The sequence below is a fragment of the Oryctolagus cuniculus genome, chromosome 10 (assembly GCF_051225735.1).
Source record: "Oryctolagus cuniculus isolate XC-2025 breed Fujian yellow rabbit chromosome 10, ASM5122573v1, whole genome shotgun sequence".
Lineage (NCBI taxonomy): Eukaryota > Metazoa > Chordata > Mammalia > Lagomorpha > Leporidae > Oryctolagus > Oryctolagus cuniculus.
The window spans coordinates 90,420,313-90,443,461 of record NC_142876.1 but is presented as its reverse complement, the minus strand read 5'-3'; the positions used below and the strand labels follow the sequence as shown (position 1 = coordinate 90,443,461).

At 40.4% G+C, this 23,149-nt stretch overlaps 1 protein-coding gene across 1 annotated transcript in view; it reads right to left on the bottom strand.

Annotated features, from left to right (window-relative positions):
* FHIT (fragile histidine triad diadenosine triphosphatase) overlaps positions 1-23,149 on the bottom strand; it is a 1,587,164-nt gene that overhangs the window by 1,141,054 nt on the left and 422,961 nt on the right. Inside the window, exon 2 of the mRNA XM_002713411.6 lies at positions 6,604-6,695. The gene's annotated coding sequence lies outside the window, so the exon portion shown is untranslated. The remainder of the gene's footprint in view (positions 1-6,603; positions 6,696-23,149) is intronic.

Sequence of the window (23,149 nt, the reverse complement as noted above, 5' to 3'; positions counted from 1 at the left end):
AGTGTCTGCATTTTGAAACCAGATGGACATAGAGAATGAAGTCAATATAAGAGATTTTAACATCTGTTTACTTGAAAAAAAATACATAAAGTGATCTTGCTTACTTGGGACATGAATCAGACACTCGAATATGGGATGCAGGTGTACCATGTGGTGACCTGACCTGCAGCACTGTAAGGCTTGCTTCTCACTTGGAATTTCAGCATTAAAATGCTCATATATAATGTTAATGTTGTTATTAAACAATGACTCTTTTGTTATTATGAAATGCTCACCTTTATATCTGGTAATATCTTTTTGTCTTAAAGTTTAATCTATCTGTTATTAATGTAGCTACTCTGGGCTTTCAATCCTGTTTCCATGGTGTACATTTTCTCATCAGTTTATCTAAAGCCTATCTATATCCTTCTATTTAAAGTCTTGCTCAGAAAACACAGTTGCTCTTGCTTTTTTATAGGCTGCCATCTCTGCCTTTTAGTTAGAGCGTTTAGTCCACTAACACTTAATATAACTGCTGTTACAGTTGTACCTTAAGCTGCAATTTTATTATTCATTTCTCACATTGCTACTCTGATCCTGTTATTCTATATATTCTTTCTTGCAATCTTTTCTTTTTTAATTGGACAGGTAGAGCTATAGACATTGAGAGAGAGAGAGAGACAGAAAGAAAGGTCTTCCCTCCATTGATTCACTCCCCAAATGGCCGCTACAGCCAGAGCTGTGCTGATCAGAAGCCAGGAGCCAGGTGCTTCCTCCTGGTCTTCCATGTGGGTGCAGGGGCCCAAGCACTTGGGCCATCCTCCATTGCCCTCCCAGGCCATAGCAGAGAGCTGGACTGGAAGAGGAACAACCAGGGACCAGAATCCAGCGCCCATACGGTATGCCAGCACCGCAGGCAGAGGACCAACCAAGTGAACCAAGGCGCCGACCCTTCTTGCAATCTTGTTAGATCATTTTTAAATGGGATTCTATTTTAACTAGCTTATTCAATTTTTGGTGTTTTTACTAAAACATATTTTCTTAATCTTTCACAGTCTACTTAGAATTAATTTCATATTCTTTTCTATGAAATTTGAAAAACTTGGAAGAATATGACTGGAGCTCAAAAAGTCCATGGAAAAATGGAATGAGAAGATCATGCAAATTTTCAATAGATTTTTTTAAGTCCTCCATTACAAGTCCATTTGCCATCTACCTCACTCTTCAAGTGATAATTGTCATCTGCATTCAAACATCAACACTTAATACATTATAAACAAGACAGCGAAAAAATTTTTCTTTAACAGATTCTATGTATTTTCAAGAGTGTAAAATGAGAAAATCAGCTTTTTTATTTACAGTTTCTAATATATTTTATTCCTTTTTGAAGATTTAAGATCCCATCTGGTGTTATCTCACTTGAGCTTGAAAAACATCCTTTAGCATTTCTTGTGATGCAGAGTTGCTGGCAATGAGGTCTCTAAGTTGTCTTTTATCTAAAAGTGCCTTTAATTTGTCTAAATTCTCAAAGGACATTTGCAGTACACATAGAATTTGGGGTTAAAAGATTTTGTTTTGTTTTGGTTTTGGTTTTTTATTTCCCTCCCCTCTCTCTGTGCTTAAAAAACATGAGAATTATTTCAATTTGCCTAGCCTGTGTAACTTCCAATAAGTTAGTGCTCATTCAAGGCAATGCTCCCCCAAAAGGTATTGTGCCATTTTCTCTGGTTTCTATCAACATTTTCTCTTTAGGGCCCAGCATTCTAGGACACCTATTTTAGCTTCTGCTTGCCATACCAGCATTCCATATCTGAGTATCAGTTGGAGAACCAACTGCTCCACTTTTGATCCAGCTCCCTGATAATGCACCTGGAAAAGCAGTAGAAGATGGCATGTGTGCTTGAGTCCCTGCCACTTACATGGGAGATCTGGCTGGGATTCTGGCTCCTGGCTTCAGGCAGGCCCAGCACCAGTCATTGCAGCCAATTTAAGGGTGAACCAGAAGATAGACAATCTCTTCATCTCTCCCCCTTTCTCTGTCACTTTGCCTTTCAAATAAATAATCATTTTTAAAAAATATTTTGTATGTATTGTTGGTGCTAAGCACGGCCAATATTTCTTCAAGTATACTTTCTGTATCACTGTCTCTTTTTCTTCTGAGATACGCTATACTTTTTAATTCCTGCCAGACAGTTCCATAAGTGTCTATTCTTCTTCCCCCCATTCAGTTTTTTAAAGCTTTTTCTTTAAATTCATATTCTTCAAAAAAAATTTCCCATGGATCAGGTTTACTGACACTTTCCTCTAATATGCTTGATTGCTACAAATCCACTCAGTATATTTTTCTTTCAAATATTGCATTTTACAGTTTTAGAATTTCTATTTGGTTCTTTTCTGTGGTTTCTACTTAACACCATTTTATTCATTATGTGTCTATTTTCCTGTTCGTTGTAGAGTACGGTTATAAACAGTTTTAGCTTTAAAATCAGTAAATCCTACCTCTGGGCCATCATGGAAATGGCTCAGCTTTGTCTTCAAAATGGGTCCCATTTTCTTCATTCTTTGTATGTCATATAATTTTATAATTATCATGTAAATGTTTGAAAGTATATGTTAGGGTGTGAAGGGTCTGAATTCAGTTGTAGTTCCCTGAAGAATCTTGTTTTACTCATTTTACCAGGTAATTAACTTACACCCACATCAAAAACTGTCTCTAATGTAGCAGCCAAAGAGCAGTTCAAATCATTTATTTTGATAGTGCTAGTCTGTGTTTACTTCATGTATGTATGCTTAAGATATCAGCCAGAAATTTGGACAATGTTTATACACAAAATTAGGAGGTTGTTCTCCTTGGTTTTCCCTTCCAGTATTCTGAACTCATTTTTCAATGGCCATGGTTTCCCTGAACTGTGTTCCTGGGTTTTGGAATCAAAGAGACTGCAGGTTTTCTACTGGAGGTTAGCCACTGCAAGCAACATTAATGTCTGCTACCTTCAGTTTAAAAGTTGTAAAATGTGAAATTCACCTTAAATTGGCCCATTCTTACAAGTTCTGAATCCCAACCTCCCTCAAAAATCTGCTGTTTATTTTAATTCTAGTGCCTTCAGGTAACTTTTCTTGTTTCAGCTTGTACTTTAGAATCGATATCTGTGGGACTATCAGAACCAGAACTTCCTTAGCCATACTGGAAGTAAGGAGAAACAAAACCATTCAGGAAACATTGCTTGCATTATTTAACTCTACCCAAAACATTTCACTTTCATCCAGTACTTTATCTAATAATACGGAGTTTTAGTTTTAAGTAGAATCAGAAGTCAGACTCAGAGCTTCCTTGATCATCTTGCCAAATACATGAAAAGATTTGGAATGAAAGTACAGCATAAAGTAAAATAATAAAGCATCAGTCAGATCTGGCTCTCAGACTGGCAACACTTAATCTCGAAGCAATGAGGCTTATACAGGATCACGACTACCAAAGATTATACTGTACTTTGTCATGTTATTTTACCTTACTTTTTGCAGGGGGAGGGGCAGGTCTCAAATATCACTCTATATCCTGTCTCAGTAAAGACTGCCAAATGTAATGTCTTAATTGAAATAAAATATTAGAAATCCTTAAATACCAACAGAGTTAGTAGGAACATATTTCCTTCCATTAATAATCATCATGACTTCCTTCTGTATGCCCAGCCCTTTGCTAACAACATGACATAAATTGTCACTTAATCTTTTTTAAACACTGTAGGAGGTGGTTTCTCTAATCTGTCTCATTTTACAGTAGAAAAAAAAACAGAGCTCAGAGAGGTTAAGTACATTGAGTAAGTTCACACAGCAGTGAGCAGAAATCTGAGTCAGTTCTTGTAAAGAGAAGAATCAGTTAAAGAGGGGCTGCTTGGTGTCTTTAGGTACATACTCTTTATTATTAGGAGAGAAATAACAATTTGTGATGAACTGGGAGGAATAAGTGAGGCTTCTAAAACTTGAAGAGTTTACAATTCTTCTTTTCAGTAATTACTGATATTAAAATGTCACCCTTTCAGATACACATTTTATACTGACAGCTTTCATGTTAGAAAGAATTTTGCTTGGGGGTTTAAAACACTAAAGAGAAAAACAATAACACAGGAATCAAATAATTATGTGCCAAACTCATTGTAAAGAGGCATGTAACACCAGTGCTCCATTTAACCTCATGTCACTTACTGCCTTTCAACCTTCTCTATTTCCCAGGTTACCTCTTTAGCCAGAGAAAAACCAGGCACATTAGGAAATGAAGAAGCTGGCCTCATCCTCCCACAGTCTGCATTTGCTGACTGCTTCTAGAAGATGTGGCAATAGCCCACAGCCCTATAAATCTAGGGGTGTCCGGCCCAACTCTGTAAGCTTTGTATAAGAAATCCAGAGTCTGTTTTTCTGCTATTAATAACACAACAACAAAGGGTGATCAAATTATAAAGAAATGAGGTTTATTTTAGCCGACAGTTCTGGTCCACATCTGGTGGTCTGGTGAAGGACTCCTTGCTGGTAGCTTCTGAGATAGCCCAGGATGCTACAGGGCAAGAGACACAGAATACACACACGTGTGTGTGTGTGTGTGCTCTGGTCTCTCGTGCTTTCTTAGCCATAGGGGTTCCACCCCATGATCTTAACTATTCCTTATTACCTCCCACAGCCCCAGCTCTAAACATCATAGTCAGATCAGATCTCTACCCTCTTCACCCCTCACAATGGAGATGAACAGCAAACATTAGTTTCAGAGAGGATTCATCACATTCAAACCATAGCAGCATCAGTTTCAAGCGACTACAGAACCAGATAGAGTGGAAGGTAGGACTTAGGATAAGCAAGCAGATAGCTGTAAAGTGGGTTCAGGGGACTAGGTCTTTCCTAGAAGCAAGGAGTGGAGTGTAGAATTTCTGCATTCTGGCACACAAGCCCTTCAATGATTTACTTGTTATGCATGCTACATTGTTTGTGGAGCTAAGAATGGGAGGCATTGTCAAAGGAGGAATGATGAGGAGAAGCGAGAGAAATGGAGAGTGTGCATTTTTGAGTCTTTGGGAAAACAACATGCTGGGGAGAGTACCAGATCCAGATCACTACTGTGGGGCTGAAAAAGTGTGACGCCTTTCCTCACCTATCCTAAGAGGCCAACACTCTCACAAGAGAAAAGCATAAAGTCGTTTCAGGGCACCCTCGTCCTTTTGCACAATGGTACATTCTCTGAAAAATGTACAGCTGTGGAGAAATGCGATTGGGCAAAAAGGGTATGGTCTGACAATAATAAACCTAGAGGGGAAATCCAGCAGCCCAGTCTGTTCAGATTCTTCTGGGTCTCTCTCTGTGGCATCCTTTCCCCCTAGGTGAAGGGCAGGACCCCTTCTGGAATGAGGGTCCTGTGACCCATATATATCAAACAAGCTAGGCCAGAGAACTTCTTTACAGCCAGGTCTTACACAGACGGGTAGGGAAGGTTAGAGTCGTATTTCTAGATTTTCCGGCTGGCATTGGGGGAAAGGGATTTTCATTTCTATGGCCTGCCTTGGGGGAAGAGAAGGTCAGAAAGAGACTTTCCTTCTCAGGCTCTCTCAGACTGCTTCAGATCAAAGCGTGACAGAGGGCCTTACCTTGGAGTATCCTTTGCAGAGCCCTGTCATTCAATGCTGTTTTTAAGAACACATGTTCAACTTACCCATTGAAAACAGTCAAAGATGTATAAAGACAAGTGATTACTTTACCTCAAGCTTCCTTGCAAGATCTTTACTTCACTGTTCCATCATATGCACTAGGCTTTGCTTTGATCAAGGACGATCTCATGACATTAGGAGACATGTCTCATAGCAGAAGCCTCTTCCCTCCGCTACTGATGTCATTTCAATTCCACGTTCATTATCAAGGCCATGCAAAGCATAACAACTTGACTTTCTAACTTTAATTTTACTTTTTATACTAAAAATAATTCAATTTGTAAAACTATCTGCTGGGGGCGAGAATAATAAAATGGCATGTCAATCAGGGAATGGTTAAGCTACATTTCACGGAGAGGAAAGGTGATGCTTTCTCTCAGAAAGTTAAGTTGTCATTCTTTTATTTAACTGACATAATATTTGTATCCCAGTTTAAAAATTGCAGCTACAAATAGAACTCGAGAAAGGGTAAATTCTCCAAAGTTATCTATCTATAAGATAGCATTTTACAAGTTCTCTTTTGGGCCTGGGTGTTTAGCCTTACAGTTAAAACACCCATACCCTACACTGGAGTACCACCAGGCCTGGAGTCCCAACTCCAGCTCCTGACTCCAGCTTTCTGCAAGTGCAGGCCCCAGAAGGGAGTGGTGAAGACACAAGAAACTAGATTTCTGCCTCCCACATGGGAGTCCCAAACTGTATTCTTGGATCTTTGCTCTTGCTTCAGCCTCAGCTCAGTCCAGGCTGTTGTATACATTTTGGGGGAGTGATCAAAGTGATGGGAGGCCCCCCCACCTTATTCTCTCTGAAGTCAGTCAAGGGTTTTTTTTTTTCAAGTTCTATTTTATATGTGCATACGGAAGTTACTATTATTGTAAGGATGCCCATAGCAGGTCAGTAATATCAAACTCTGAAAAAAAAATAAGATAAACTCTACCTTTCGGAGCACTGTGAATGCCTCGGACTCCTCAATGGCCGGACACACAGGGTATTTATACAGGAGCTAGGCAGATAGGAAGTCCTGGATACCTACACCACGAACAAGAAAGTCAAACAATCATTTCACCAGTGAGTCAGGTAGGTCCAAGGTAAAACCTCATTAGGAATGTTCACCACAAATACTGAACTAGCACAACTGCACAGGTATTGTTAAAAGGGCAGAATCAAGGCACACGTGTGATTTCTGGAGGCAGGGACATGATTGTACAAGGGAGACGTGGCTCAGAGGGACTCCAGTGATTCATACATGATCAAAAGAAAAACATGGCAGAACAACATCTGGGCTCCCCAGCTTCCGATTCCTAGTCTGGGATTGTGCTGGCTCCAGCTGACTTCCCTCAAGAACCAGAACCTCCTGGCACTGAGGCGGCCATTGTGCAGAAGGACGAGGCTGCCCTGAAATGACTTCTCTGGTTTTGTGGGGTCAGCGCCAAATTGTCTGCCTGAAGAGTCTCCTTTGTGTGCATTTCCTTCGTTCCCTTGAAACCCTAGCACCCATAAGAATCTAAGGGACTCAGGCAAAGGGAAAGAACACAGGCTTTGGCGCAACTAACCCGAATTTAAATCCTAGTAATACATACACTATTTCTATGTCTTACCAGTGGCTCAACTCACTGTCTACCTCTGTAAAATGGGTATATTAATATTTAGGGGGACATTTCTTTAAACAAATCTTTTTGGGGAGACATGAAGACAAGTCACTAAGTACAGTTCCTATTCCATGTTAGAGGTTAAGGAGAAGTGAAAGCTCAGTCCCCACCTGACTTCAGGAATAACTCCAAAGTGGAGGAGTGAGGCGGCCAGAGAAACCTCGCTATCTATACATCACTCGAGGACAATGCACTAGTCCCTCAACAGCTCAGTTCCTCTGCCTGAACCTCGACTTCTGTTTCCTTCACATGCCCTTCTTTCAAATAAAAACACCATAATCATAAACACCATTTTAGTCCCTAAGATTTTGTAATTATTTCTTTTCTTTATCTAATGGTTTTGGTCTGAATCATGTCATGTCACATGGTCTGCTCAATGTGATAACTGAAAGCAAATAATCAGTCACTCAAGAAGTATTTGTTGGGCCTGGTGCTGTGGCACAGTGGGTTAAGCTGCTGTCTGCAGTGCTGGCGTCCCAAATGGACACTGGTTCAAGTCCCAGCTGCTTCATTACTAATCCAGCTCCGTGCTAATGTACCTGGGAAAGCAATGGAAGATGGTCCAAGTGCTTAGGCCCCTATACTCATGTGGGAGACTCCAATGAAGCTGCTGGCTCCTGGCTCTGGCCTGGCCCAGCCTTGGCCATTGCAGCCATTTGGAGAGTGAACCAGCAGATGGAAAATCTTTATCTCTCCCTCCCTTTCTCTGTAACTCTGACTTCCAAATAATAAATAAATAAATAAATCATTTTTAAAAGAAGTATTTGTTGCAATTACTAAGTTACCAGGCACTATTTTCTACAACAGTAAGCATCATAGCCCCAAAGCTTGCCTTCATGTTGTCAATATTCTGGTGGAGGAGCCAACAAAATAAATACACAGCTGTGTAGTTGGTTTGAGAGTACTAAGAGCTATGGAGAAACACATGGAGTAGGCAAGGAAATAAGGAATGTTAGGAGCTGAAGTATGTTCCCCCTGTTCCTCAGATAAAAAAGGATATGTTGAATTCCTAACCTCTAGTACCTCAGAATGTGACTCCATTTTGAAATAGTGTTGTCAGAGATACAATTAGTTATGATGGGGTTATGCTGGAGTATGCTGGGCATCGGAACCAACACGACCAGTGTTCTTACAAGATCACTATGCTGAGAAGTCAGAGACCAGGGAGATGCCAAGGGATGATGAAGGCAGAGGTGAGTTATGCAACTGCAAGGGGAGAAGGCCAACGACTGCCTGCAAACCACCTGAGGCCAGAAAGAGGCAAAGGCGAGATTTGATAGGGAGCATGGCCCTGGTGAAGCTGTCATTGCAGACTTGTAGCCTCCAGGACTGAGAAGCAGTGAATTTCTGTTGTTTTCAGCCACTCGATCTATGGAACTTGTTAATGCAGTCCTAAGAGACTAATACAAAAGGACATTTAAAAGCTCATGGAAAATAGGCTTTAAAGATGAGTTTATTTTGCTGCCCATACAATTTTAAGATACATGCTGAGCTTTTTTTCAGAATATGCATCTTCCACCTACTTTTTCGCAATCCTGCAAATAGCGGATTGGGGAGATTGTTGCATTTTTAAGCAAAGAAATCAGGAAAGATTTCACTAAGATGGTAACATCTCAGGAAACAGCTAAATAAAGTAAGTGTAGAAGACTGCTACAAAGATGGCACTAAGTTTAAAAAGTTCCAGGCAGTGAGAGCAGAAAACACAAAGGTCTGAGGCAGGTGCATGCTCAGTGTGTGAGTAGAACAGCAGAGAGGCCAGGGTGGCTGGAGCAGTGAGGAGAATGGTAGGAGATGGGGAGCCGGAGGGCCCTCGATGTTATGGGCCATTCCAAGGACGTGGGCTTTTACTTGGAGCAAGCCACTGCAGTTTTGAGCAGAGGTAGAATAAGATCTAACCTACACTTTCATCATATTGTTTTGCCCCTGTGCTAGATATGACCTGAACAGCAGGGCTACTTAGGAGGCTCCTGCAGTAATACTGGGGAATAAAGGATCTGACCAAGTAGCAATGGTACAGGGAAAGTGGTCAACCTCATGCTGCACGTGTTCAAAGAAGAACCAAAAGGATCTGGAATAGACTGGAGGCAAAGAGATTATACCCAACCTCTTGCTAATATACATAATTAAACTAAATCCAGTAACAATTTAACTGTACTGATAAATTGAACTGACTCTCAAGTGTCAGACCAGTCAACATTATCAGCTAAATATTTTATATGGAACAAGCAATCTCTAACATCAAGAAAAAGATAAGGCAACAAATAAAATAAGTGGTGAGCCAAAGGACAAATCATAATAGACCATGATTATAAAAAAAGAAGCTCAGTCTCACTAGATACAAAGAAAACACAAATGAAAATAAAGGAAAGCCAATTCCTTCTATGAGGGAAGTCTGGCAAACTCACTAATTGTGCCAATGAGAAGCACTTTTACTATATTTATCAAAAGTGACTCTCCACATATCCCATGGCATAGAGCTCCCTCCTGGAAGGATACAGCATAGGAGCTCAAGGAACAAATTTCCAAAGAGACTCCTTGAAAAAGAATATCGCTGCATTTTCTTAGCATAAAACTTGGAAATGATCTGCAAATCACCTTGAAAGGAGAATGAGTGAATATAATATGCTATAATTATAGGATTGGTCACTATACAGCTGTCTAACAGAATCAACTGGTTTTATAGCAATCAATACAGATATTGCACAAATAATGTCATGTGAAGAAAATCAACAAAAAGGAAAACTTTGAATTCCCAAACAAAATAGTTTGTACTCATTTTCAGTACACATATACATGTACAAAAGTTGAAATGATGGACTGGTCAAATACATCAAAAATACATGGTAGGGAATTTGGGATAGGGTTGCAGGTGGCAGAGAGTATAGAGGGTGGAGGTGGAAGGACAAGAAATGATGGTGAGGGCTGGCACCACAGCTCAATAGGCTAATCCTCCGCCTTGCGGCGCCGGCACACTGGGTTCTAGTCCCGGTTGGGGCGCTGATTCTGTCCCGGTTGCCCCTCTTCTAGTCTAGCTCTCTGTTGTGGCCCGGGAGTGCAGTGGAGGATGGCCCAGATGCTTGGGCCCTGCACTCGCATGGGAGACCAGGAGAAGCACCTGGCTCCTAGCTTCAGATCAGCGCAGCACACGGGCCACAGCGGCCATTGGAGGGTGAACCAATGGTAAAGGAAGACCTTTCTCTCTGTCTCTCTCTTTCTCTCTCACTGTCCACTCTGCCTGTCAAAAAAAAATAATAAAAATAAAAAAAAAGAAATGATGGTGAAAATGGACTCTAGCTTCATTAATAACTTCTTTAAAAAAGAAAAACTAACATTGAAAGAAAACTTGACTAAAGTAAAAGAGGCAGTCATTTTTGGATAGGGGGAATGCAAATGTCAATTACACTACTTTTTTAGCTTGTCTGTCATTTTTAAATTGTCTTGAAGAAAAGAAAAAGAGAGGGAAGAAGGCAACGAAGGAGAGGGACAGGAAAGGAGTCAGGGAGGGATCCACCACCAGTTCTGGAGTGCATTTTATCTGGTCACACATTTTTGGCTTTTTAAGGGTCAAATACAAAATGTATTTAATAGTCAGTGAGAATGATGGTGGGTGAGTCCTCTCAGGTCCTTTCATCTTGGAGGACTAAATTTTAGTTCAACCAGCAGAGGGAACCATCTGTCATTTGGACCTAGTGGAAGCCCTGGGCTAGAGGAACATCAGCACGCCACCAACTGCCAGCAGCCTCGGCACATTACCCGCCCCTGGACATAGTGACACTATGAGGAAGAGGGAATACACATTGACTGACAAGGCAAAGCAGGAGTGCACCATGGATGTCTTTCCAATGTCTCTAAAGAGCCCACTGCAATTTTCTAGAATCAAGGGAACAATATGCTTGATTAGTTCTTCAGCAGACTTAACAATTTTACTTTTCATGTATCTCTCCTTGAAGCAAGTTGGTCATTAACCTTACATATTCTAGGACTTGAAATTAGTTTTTTCCCCAACAAAAGGGAATTTTTCTTTTCTTTCTTTTTTTAAAGGAGTTCATTTGAGGATAATTCATTTCTGCTGCTAATCACCGCAACATCCTCTGTCAACCAGGGATGTCATTCTTTAAAAGGGTTAGAATTGTGCAGAACATTCTTTCTCTTCAGTCTATAAGAGGAGAGAAATTGCAGGAAAGTTCAGTAATCATGAAGTAAAAGCCCAAATTGACCCAAACGCTTTCTCTTGAGTCAATACTGACTGTTTAAAAATACTCCATACATACAGTTGCTTGAAAGGCACTAAGGTCTTGAAGAAGCAGTTAGCTAAACCCTTTAAAAATCTAGCAATTTCAGAACCTTATATCTGTACAAATAGGAGGTAGAAGGCATCAGGAAAATGCTAGATTTGCCTCAACTGCTTGGTCCCATTATAGCCCTGGTATTTAAATATCATCCTTTTGTGTGTGTCATTCTACAGACATGGCTTGGATTGGTTTCTAATAGTAAAACAAAGTACACAGGGAATTTTATGAGTACATTACCAATGTAAATACACTATGGTAAATACAATGTAAATACAACATGGTTGATGATACCCATGATTCCATACATGGAAACCAGACTTTTCAGAGTGACTATACTGAATCATTTAATTTGTCTGTGTAAGTATTTATCATAATGTAGTCACTCTGCACTGCAAGAAACCCTGGATTTTCAAATGAACAAATGAAGAAAACGAAAACCACAGGAAAGGGCAAGTGAGCAAGGGTGGCGTGCACCAAAAGATGGGTGCAAACAACATCCCACTCTAAACCCTGAAAATGAAGAGGAAGAATCACATGGTCTCTGCTTCTATATTTTCTCTTCTTGGATAGAAGCCAGAAGCTCACAATAAAATGTTAGGGGACTGTTACTATTTTGAATACTCACATGGTAACCTGTCAGACTACTCAGGACACATCAGCACATCGTCATTCTGTTTTTCCAGCTCATAAAATGGAGAATGGTTTGGGAAAATAGCATAGGGATACAATTTTGCACAGTGGTTAAAGAAATGAATTCAAATCCTGATCTCTGTCAACCAAACTGATGCATGACTCTATCCAAGTCAATAATCTTCTCCATGTTCATATCCCTTATTGGTAAAATGGAGAATATAATGTCACCTTCCAGAGAGTTACTAAGGGATTCAGAGAAATAATTTATGTAAAGGACCTGTCATATGGTTAGAATTCACTACAGTAGTTACTACCACCTTTTAAAAATCATCATCTACATCATTATCATGATCATGTTTAATAATACCTTCATTTTCATCTATTATCCTCATTTCCATTAAAACTTCATTAAAGGCATCACTTATCACTTTATTTAGTAATTAATTACTTTCACTCATTTAATGAAGAATTTACTGAGCATCTAATAAATGGCAGGCACTATGCTAGGAAGTGAAGTACTACAGTGATCAAAACCTCATGGAAGCTATTCAAGGACATGGGCACTAGTCAAAAGCTTCTACAGGAAGTGCATCATTTTAGGCTGAGGAAGAGCTCCAAAGAAAAGGAGCAGGTAATGCTACAAGATACTAAAACAAAGAAACTTGAATTAAACTGAGATATGAAGGATGAGAAGGAGATAGATAAGGGATGGGAAAACAGCTTTCTAGGGAGAGAACATAGCCTTCAAAGTCATGGAGCAAACAGCCTATCTTGGTAGACACAGAAGAGTATACACAAAACTACCAACTCAGTAGTTAAATTAACTAAACACCAAACACTTATTGTGAGTAGGCACTGTGCTGAGCTCTGGGGACACAATGGCAAAGACAGATATAAATTGTGCCATCATTCTTACCTCCCAGGGCCTTTTCCTCAGTTTGAAAAATGAAATAAAGCCAGCAACATTCCCTTTAATAATAAATACACTCTACCTTTGGTTTTGATCCTAGAGAGATAGGGCCAGCTGGGGAAAACTGCAATGCTTTCTCTTGTCAGACAAGGAATTATCCATAGGGCAAATAGTGCTCTTTCTGCCTTAGAGGCCAGGACCCCTGAAGTCAAATTTCATGTATTCCAGGGGCCTACTGACTCATGCCACTACATATGATCATGTTTCTGTTTCATGATTAATGGTTCCATTACTTGAATACTACCTTTAATTTAGTAAACAATCTCAAACTCTTTACAAAGTTGGGAGAAGAGAGAAGGAAGGCAAAGAAAAAGAGGACCATAGACCAAGTTCCAATGTATTTTTTTGCAGTTGGAATGCTATCTAGTATAATGCTAAATAGAAAACATTTAATAACTTCTGATCGACGGATGCATGAAGAATAAAAAGCTTCCCTGGCTCAATGCAGGGTCATATATTGGAGAGGGCTTCTTAGACCAAGATATGCCACACCAAAATGTGCTTATTTCTCATAAGGGTTATTTTGGAAGACTTCAACCACTAACAAAGATCTGAAAATAGAAGTAAGCTTTTGGAAGAAAAATTTACACCTGTAAAGGTAATCTTCTGTAACAGGGAGAGAAGGGTGACAAAATCCCTGGAGACTCTCATCAATGGGGCAGACAGGGACGTAAGTCTGCATAACAAACCCTGTCCTTGTTGAACATGATTTTCCCAGGCATCTCCCCATAACCCACACTCTTTTACACACTTCTCACGATGTTTCAGTGGATGATGGTATTTGAGCCTGAACTCAAAGCCAGTTCTTTTTATTTCATTCTTTTTACTTCCTTTTTAAAATAATGTTTACATACTTGTTCTCATCTTTTTGACAGGCAGACTGAATGAGTGTGAGGGAGTGATTGAAGGACAGAGGGAGATTTTCCATTTGCTGTTCACTCCCCCAAGAAGTCCCAACATCCAGGCCTAGGCCACGCTGAAGCCAGGAGCTGAGAACTCCATCTAGGTCTCCCAAACGGAGGCAAGAGTCCAAACACTACCACTTCCTGCTGATGCTGAACCCATATACCAATGTCCTTAATGTAGAGGTAAGATCCAGGCTCCCATCTGGCTCCCTTTTTAGCACAAGGTTTTGTTGCCCATACTCTAGAACCAACCACTTATCAAAAGGAATTCACTGAATTGAGGGAGTGGTACAGCTGATACTGTGAGGTTCCAATCATGAGAAGTCAATTGCTTCTCCAGTAGATAAAATCCTTTGGCCAGTATTGTCCAGATGGGTTCTGTTTAGAGAAACTCCAGGTTCAGGTAGGTAAATTTCAGGTCTAGAGCAGAATGAAGCTACCACCATACCACGTAACTCCCAGACTTATGTAAGCCTACTTGGTCACTATAAAAATTCTCTGAATAGCCCAGTATTGCTGACCAATCAAAAAGAAGAACACACGCATCACTGACCATCCAGGATCTTGGATATGAGCCGAACACATAGCTCTGAGCTCCAATTTTCTAACTCCTCAGCCAGCCCAGGAATCAAGCAACAGCTTCCCCATTCCATGCTCTGTGCTTTGCAAATAAGTATCTACTTTCTTCTACCACCCCAAGTCAGAGATTGACTTTCTGTGTGTTAGGCAAGTGGACCCAAGTTTGGGGATTCTATAGTAACACCAGCAACTAGTTTTTTTGTTTGTTTGTTTTGTTTTGTTTTAAGATTTATTTATTTGAAAGGCGGAGTTACAGAGAGTCAGAGAGAGAGAAAGAATCTTCCATCCACTGGTTCACTCCCCAAATGACCACAATGGCCAGAGCTGAGCTGATCAGAAGCCAGGTGCCAAGAGCTTCTTCCAGGTCTCCCACATGGGTTCAGGGGCCCAAGGACTTGGGCCATCTTCTACTACTTCCCAGACCATAGCAGAGAGCTGGATTGGAAGTAGAGCAGCCTGGACCCGAACTGGTGCCCATATAGGATGCTAGCACTGGAGGCGGCAACTTTACCCACTACACCACAGTGCCAGCCCACAACCTGCAACTAGTTGTGGGGACTTTTGTGCAATACCCAGATGCATGAGCATGAAGCTGGATTGGAAGCAGAGTAACTGGGACTCCAATATGTAATTTAGGCCTCTCAAGCAATGGCTCAACTCACTGAGTCATGATGCTCATTGCTTTCTTCTTTTTCATGTTTTATTTTCATCAGACATTAGATTTGTGCTTATTTCTTGAATTAAAACACACAATTTACTCAGATCTCTGGCTCACTTGATACATACACATCATTAAACTTCATTTTTTTCTCTTTATAGTTCTTTCCTTAGAGGAGTTCATCCCAAGCAAGAACTATAGTAAATAGAGAAAAAAATCATTTTCTTCTGCTACACTTACTTCTCTCTAGTCTCTAGGTTGAGAAAGGAACTTTAAAAAGTCACTGAAGGGGCCGTTGGCATGGCACAACAGGTTAAGCCACTGCTTGCTACACGAGCATCCCATATCAGAGCTCTGGTTCAAGTCCCAGGTGCTCCACTTTTGACCCTACTTCCTGCTAATGTGCCTTGGAAGGTAGTGAATGATAAGCCAAGTGACTGGGTCCCTGCAACCCATGTGGAGATCCTCATGGACTTTCTGGTTCTTGGTTTCAGCCTGGCCCAGTCCTGGTTATTGCAGTCATCTGGAGAGTGAGCTTGCAGATGGGAGATATCTCTCTCCTGCCCTCTTTATTACTCTTTGCAATATATATAATCTTGGGGGGGGGGAAGTACCTGAAAAGTTTACCATGATATTTCACTGTAAAGTGTTCTAACAATCAAACAGAAGACCCATGGAGAACAAAAGAGAAGAGTGGTGAGTGTAGTTTAAGATACTATTAGAGATTTTTCTCTGGGAATGAGATCCTCATAACTTTCTTACTCTAGTGCTGAGAGAGAGAGAGAGAGAGAGAGAGAGAGAGAGAAAGTTCCAGAGGTTTAACTGATGTGTTAAGTAAGAGGGAAAATTTTCAGAATGGAAACATATTTGCAGTTACATTTCCTACTGTTCTCTCAGTTATTTTTTGGGAAAAAGCCTACAATTGTTAGTCTTATTATTTCCTCCCCATAGGGAAAGCGATGCTGTAATATAATTTGTGTGATTAATATCAGGAATAGGGGAAATCAATTTAGAAGAAATTTAAATGATATCCACTTTATCAATATTACAGAACTATAGAGTTCTATCTTGTTCATGGCCAAATCAAGCTAATTCACACACACACACACACACACAAAAAAAACACAGTAAGTGCTGTATTTATAAAAGTATTAAAACAGTTCATTCTTGCCCTTACTTCAACCTATTAATGAGACTTTATAAATTAATCTCCAGTCAGGAACTATGTGCCTAGGTGACATAACAGCAGTGAATAGCTTATCACTGACTTCTAGTAGCTTTCATAGCACCTCAATTCTCTGAGAGGCAGAAAATCTTTAAGATTAAATCATTTCTGTACTCTCCTAAGAAACTCTTCAGTGCTAACAAGTACACCACTTCCCCAACTAGTTGATAAATTGAAAGAAAATATTATTAAGTGATGGTACTTGAAGAAATAGTTAAAAGGGGAAGCTCAGAGAAGACTGTAATTATATATAATAAGCAGAGTCTCAACATCGCGTAGTAAGGGAAGGAAGGAGCTGTTGCTGAATAACATATGTTTTTAAAAGGTAAGTTATTCCACAGGCAATTACCAAAATAGGAGAGTTCCTCTCATGGTTCTCAATGTTAGCTTCTGAAAGAAAACGTCTTCTAATTCAAGACTAAGAGAGCCAATTACTTCAGCACCAAGCTACATCCTGTATCTCTGGACTTGGCAGTTCAAAGAAGAAAACCTTTTGGAAAACTGGTCTTCTAAAGTCTTCACTAACAACTCTAACTTTATAAATGCAGACTCTGAACTCTGAAAGGATGAATGAGAACTAAGCAATTAGATAGCAAAGGAGAGAGGAGAGAGTACTGAATAAGAATATCTACCAAAGTTCTAGTTGCACCTTCACTGCTACATGGCTCTGAGACTCAGTATTTATAATAGAAATCACAAGCATAAAAAAATTACACGGCAAGTAGTAGGCTAAGGCTTTCCATACAACATCTAATTTAATTCTTATGATCTTCTATGAAGCAGAAACTGCTGTTATGCTACATAAGAAAAAAGTAGTTGAATAGTTTGTCATGGACCACCCAGCTGCTCTGGGTTCAGAGGCAGGATTTAAACACAGTTCTCACCCACCGTACAGCCCAGCCTTTTACTACCCAGTTGGCAGACAGGTTCACGAACTTCCTAAGATCTAAAAGACTACTTTCAGCAATAAGGTGCTAAGACTTTAGAGCTATGATAGGACAATAGAAAAGTCTCAGGCAGGCAGTTAAGTGACCTTGTGGCCCTGGTGAGCAGGTGCCTCTCTAAGTCTCAAAGTTCCAGATGTTCTTTGATGTATGATAGGGCTAGTCTCAATCATCCCATCAAAAGCTGAAATACTGTAAATCAGTAATGGAGTTAATACACTTAATCTGCCAAAAAGTACAGCTTAGCGACACAGTACTCTCTAGAGTACCTGCTGCTGCCTCTTGGGACCCAGGGCTGCTGGGGAGCTGTGGGTTTCTGCCCCTGCACAGTATCCCAAGAGTATTTTACCACATACCCTAGTTCTGAAAAAGATCAAAACCCAAATTCCAAAATGTGCAGTGCAGTTCTACTGAAAGTGCATTGCTTTCCCACCATCATAGAGTTACAGAAAAAAGTAGGCTGAAACACTGTCCTTATAGGCTGTTGTCACTAGCCTATAGTAATAATGGTGAGAGATGACACTTACATGTGATTATTGTATACTGTCTAAACATTTTTCCCACACTAAATATGTAATCTTCCTAATTATGTTAAGAATATTGTTGTTTTTATTCCTGTTTTGCACATGAGGAAACAAAGGCAAAGACAGTTACATTATTTGACTAAATTGCAATTTTTAAAGTGCACTTATGGGATTCCAAACAGAATGACACACTGGACAAATCATGTATATTGGGCACACACCTAATGATACACCCAGGACCACCTTCCTGTGTTCCAATTTCTATGGTAATCTCATTCACAGTTTAAGATAAACTTGGGAGGATGAATCCATTTAAGGCCTTCCTCCTTTTGTCATTCATCAGAATGTAACTTTTTAAAAATCTGGTTTCAATGGGCTCTAACAACAAAGAGAAAAATCACATATTGCACATATGTAGGTTTAGGACCAGTAAATCACAATCTTCAGGTTGATTCCACATCATTTGATATCAACTAATAAAGACTCTGGGCTGCATAAAAATTATTTCTCCTATTTTCCAACTAGGAGAAATTCAGTCTCCCATTAATTTAAAAATAATTTTAGTAGTAATATATTTTAACTGAACATAACAAGAATATTACTTAGATGTAATAAAAATCAAACTATTCTGAATTTTTATATGAAGCATTCAAAATTCAGAATGTACTTTAGAGTTGTAGTCCATCTCAAGTCTGACTAACCACAGACAAAAGCTCAGTCATCATATTCTGTCAGTGACAAAAATATTAGACAATATAGTCCTCAAGCAATGGGCTTGGGAGAGCTCTGGCCATTGGTATTTTTAATTTTCCTTTCTTGGGCTGCTCAAGTTTCCCAGAATCTCTGGCCCTAGGGGCATTAAGACTAGGGCTGCCATTGTTCTGGGAATCAGTGGGAACCCTGTACCTGTAAAGTCATCTTCCACTCAAGCCTCTGTTTTCACCATCACACTCCTGTCCCCAGCTTTCCCAGTGAATTCAGTCACACATCTGTGGTTCACTCCCTAGTCTTCACCCTACAAAAATGGGGAGGGAGGCAAGGGGGAGGGACAGCTCCCAAGCTATGCATGTGGGAAAATACTCTGTATATGTAAATTATTAATTATTCTTTCAAAACTTGTTTAATATCCATTCACTTCCACTTCTATAGATTTACAGTGCCACTAATTCCTAATCCTGTTTGGAGTCCCCTTTTTTTTTTTTTCAAGATTTATTTATTTATTTGAAAGGCAGAGCAATAGAGAGAGATGGGGGCTGGTTGGGGAGTGGGGGGTGGAGGGACAGAGAAAGAAGAATCTTCTATCCACTGTTTCACTCACCAAATGTCTGCAACAGCCACGACTGAGCCAGGCTGAAGCTAAGATCTAAGATCTCAATGCTAGTCTCCCAAGTAGATGGCAGGGGATCAAGTACTTGGGTCATTGTGTACTCCTTCTCTACCCACAATTACAGTAATGTGTTGGTTAACAATGTTGGACATGTTCTGAGAAGAATATCTTTAGACAATTTCATTGTTATGTGAATATCATAGAGTACACTTAAACACACTAAGATGGCTAGATTGTCACTTAGCCATTTAACCTTTTGGGACCACCATTGTGTATGCGGTCTGTCATTGACCAAAAAGTCTATGTAGCACATGACTGTACATTCTGTTATTTTCCTGCATGCTATTTTTTTGATACTCCTTCCTTTTTAAAATTAATATTTTTATTTTGAGATTGTGGGGAGCAACTCAGACTAGACTGTTACTGGAATTAAGACTTATTCTATGCATCTGCTCTCCCACAATATGGCGCTGGGAGAGGAGCAAACAGCTTCTACACAGCTGCCTCTCACCAACTTGACAAGCTGCAGGAGCTGCTCCTGATTGGAGGAGAGCAGCATACTCGGCGTGTGGGTAGCAGAGTTGGGATTGGTGGAAGAGGACTATAAAGGAGGAGAGAGACAACATGCACCGGGAACATCTAAGAGGAACACCTGTGCTGCCCCCGAGAGAGCCGGCCGTCGGTGTGCCGCTCCCCCGCGGAAGTGGGGAAAGTGGCAGGGGGAACCGCCCTTCCACGGAGGTGGAAGGGACGGTAGCCAACCCGGGAAGAACCAGCAGCAAACCCGGGAAGGGCTGAGCAGACAAAAGAACAGCGCAGGGTCCTGTGTCGTTCCTCCACGAAGAGGGGGAGCGACATAATGGTGCCGTGACTCGGATAGGAAACCTAGGCAGGGTTTAGTGTCGTTCCTCTGCGAAGAGGGGGAGGGACAGAGATAATTGCAGATTCACAAGCAAATCATGATAAAAATATAGAAATTCCATTTACACTTTACCTATTCCATCCTCTGGTAACATCTTGCAAAATTAATGTGCAATAACACGAGCAGGATAGTGACACATGATCTTTCCATCACCACAAGTATCCTCTAACTGTCCTTTTCTTGGCACACCCGCTTCCTTGCCATCTCACTCTTCTATATCCCATGATAAACAATCATATGTATTCCACTTCACTAATTTGTCATTTCAAAAATGTTATACAGAGGTAGGTATTTGGCTCCAGCTAAGATGCTGGTTAAGATGCCCATGTCCCACAACAGAATGCCTTGGTTTAAGTCCCAGATCTGGGTCTTTATTCTAGCTTCCTACTATTTTTTTTTTTTTTTTTTTGGATAGGCAGAGTGGACAGAGAGAGAGAGAGAGAGAGAGACAGAGAGAAAGGTCTTCCTTTTCCATTGGTTCAACCCCCTTCCCCCGCAGTGGCCACTGCGGCCAGTGCGCTGAGGCCGGCGCACTGCGCTGATCCGAAGCCAGGAGCCAGGTGCTTATCCTGGTCTCTCATGGGGTGCAGGGCCCAAGGACTTGGGCCATCCTCCACTGCATTCCTGGGCCACAGCAGAGAGCGGGACAGGAAGCGACCGGGACAGAATCTGGCGCCCCGACTGGGACTAGAACCCGGTGTGCCGGCGCCACAGGCGGAGGATTAGCCTAGTGAGCCATGGCGCCAGCGCTTCCTACTATTGGCAGACAACAGGTGATGATAGATGAATTAACTGGGTTCCTGCCACCCATGTGAGAGACCTGGATTTAGTTCAGGCTTCCACTTGGCCCAGCATCAAGTTGCAAGCATTTGGGGGCGTTAAGCATTGGAGGAAAGCTTCTCTCCCTCTCTCTTTCTCTATCTCTCTCTTCCTCTCTCTGCCTCTCAAATAAGCTAAAATTTTTTAAATTGTATTAATATTAAACAAATGGAATCACACAGTATATAATCTTTTGGTGCTGGCATTTATCTCCATTCATCTTAATTCCCTGAAGATTTAGCCCAGTTATCTTGTGGATTAATAATACCTCACTACTGAGTAGTATTCCTTGGTATGTGCGACCACAGCTTAACTATTCTCCCAGAGAAGGACATCTGAGTTTTTTCTAGTTTTTATCTAAAACAAATAAAACTAATATACAGGTTTTTGGGTGAAAATCCTTTTTATTTCCTTGGAATAAATGTCCAGGAACAGAATAAGTGCCTGTTTTGTTTTACAAGAAACTGCCAGACTGCTTTCCAGAGTGACTGTTTCATTTTCCATTACTACATATGAGTAATCTATTCTCTTTACATACTCACCAGCATTTATTGTTGTCATTATTTTTCATTTTAGCCATTCCAGTATGTGCATAGTGATATCTCATTGTAATTTTAATTTATATTTCACTGATGACTAATAAAGTTGAGCACCATTTCATGTGTTTATTTGCCATCTATACAACTTATTTAGTGAAAGGTCTGTTCATGACTTACTCATTTTCTAATTGGATTGTTTATTTCTTTTCTCTGCTGAGATTGTAAGCTCTTTTGATATTCTGAATACTAGTCCTTGTTGTAATAGGTAATTTACAAATATTCTTCTCCCAGTCTGTAGCTTTTCAAAACCTTGTCAGAGCCCTACAGAGAACTGTTTTAAATCTAATGCAGTTCAATATATTTTTAGTTTCCTTTTATGGGTTGTATTTTGGTGTTAAGTCTAAGGCTGTATTTTGGTGTCTATTCTTTGCCTAGCCCCAAGCACCCATGACTTCCTCTTACATAGCTGTATGCTTTGTTTTGTTTTGTTTTGTTTTCATTTGAGAGGGAGTAAGGGCAGGAGGGAGGGAGGGGGAATGGAGGGTGGGAGAGGGAGAAAAAGAGAGAGAGAGAGGGAGGGAGGGAGATAAAGAGGGAGAGGGGGAGAGATGGAGGGTGGGAGGAAGAGAAGGATGGAGGGAGGGAAAGAGTGCACCCAATTCCATGGTCCACTCCCCAAATGCCTGCAACAGCCAGGGCTGGACCAGGCTGAGGGTGGGAACGAGAAAGTCAGTCTCAGTATCCCATATGGGGTGGCAGGAATCCTGGTCCATTACTTTATCCTCCCAGGGTCTGCACGAACAGGAAGCTGGAGTCAGGAGCTAGAGCCAGGCCTTCAAGCCAGGGATTCAGATATGGGATCAGGGCATCTTAACTGTCTCAACCACTAGGATAAGTGCCCACTCCTATAGTTTTATGCTTTCTATTTAGATCAGATGGATACCTTCTGGACTTAATGAATTTTTATATAAGATATGAGAGTTGTTTTTTACATAAGATATGAGGCTTAGTTTTAGCTTCCTTTTTTGCCAATTTCTCAATTACCATTTGCTGAAAAGGCTTCTTACCCTCCATTGAGAGAAATTACATACTTGTCAAAAATCAATTGGCATACTCATTTGGTTTCATTTTGATATTTTTTCTGTTTTGTGGATCTATGTATTTCTATGTAGCTAGCCACAGAGTAACTAATAAGTCTGGGAATAAAGTAGACTGGTTCTTCCCACAGTACTCTTTTTCTTTAAATATTTTTCAACTATTTCATTGTTTCTTTGTATATTTTAGAAAAAAAATACATGAAAAAGATCATGCTGGGGTTTGATAGGACTTGCGTTAAACTAATATATCCATTTGGAGAGAACTGGTTCTTTATTACACTGAAACTTCCAAACTATACACACAGTGTTTTTAATTCTTAAATCAGCTTTATGTACTTTCAGAACAGACGTTCTGAAAATTTTTTTCTTTTATTTATATCTATCTTATATTTTGATGTAT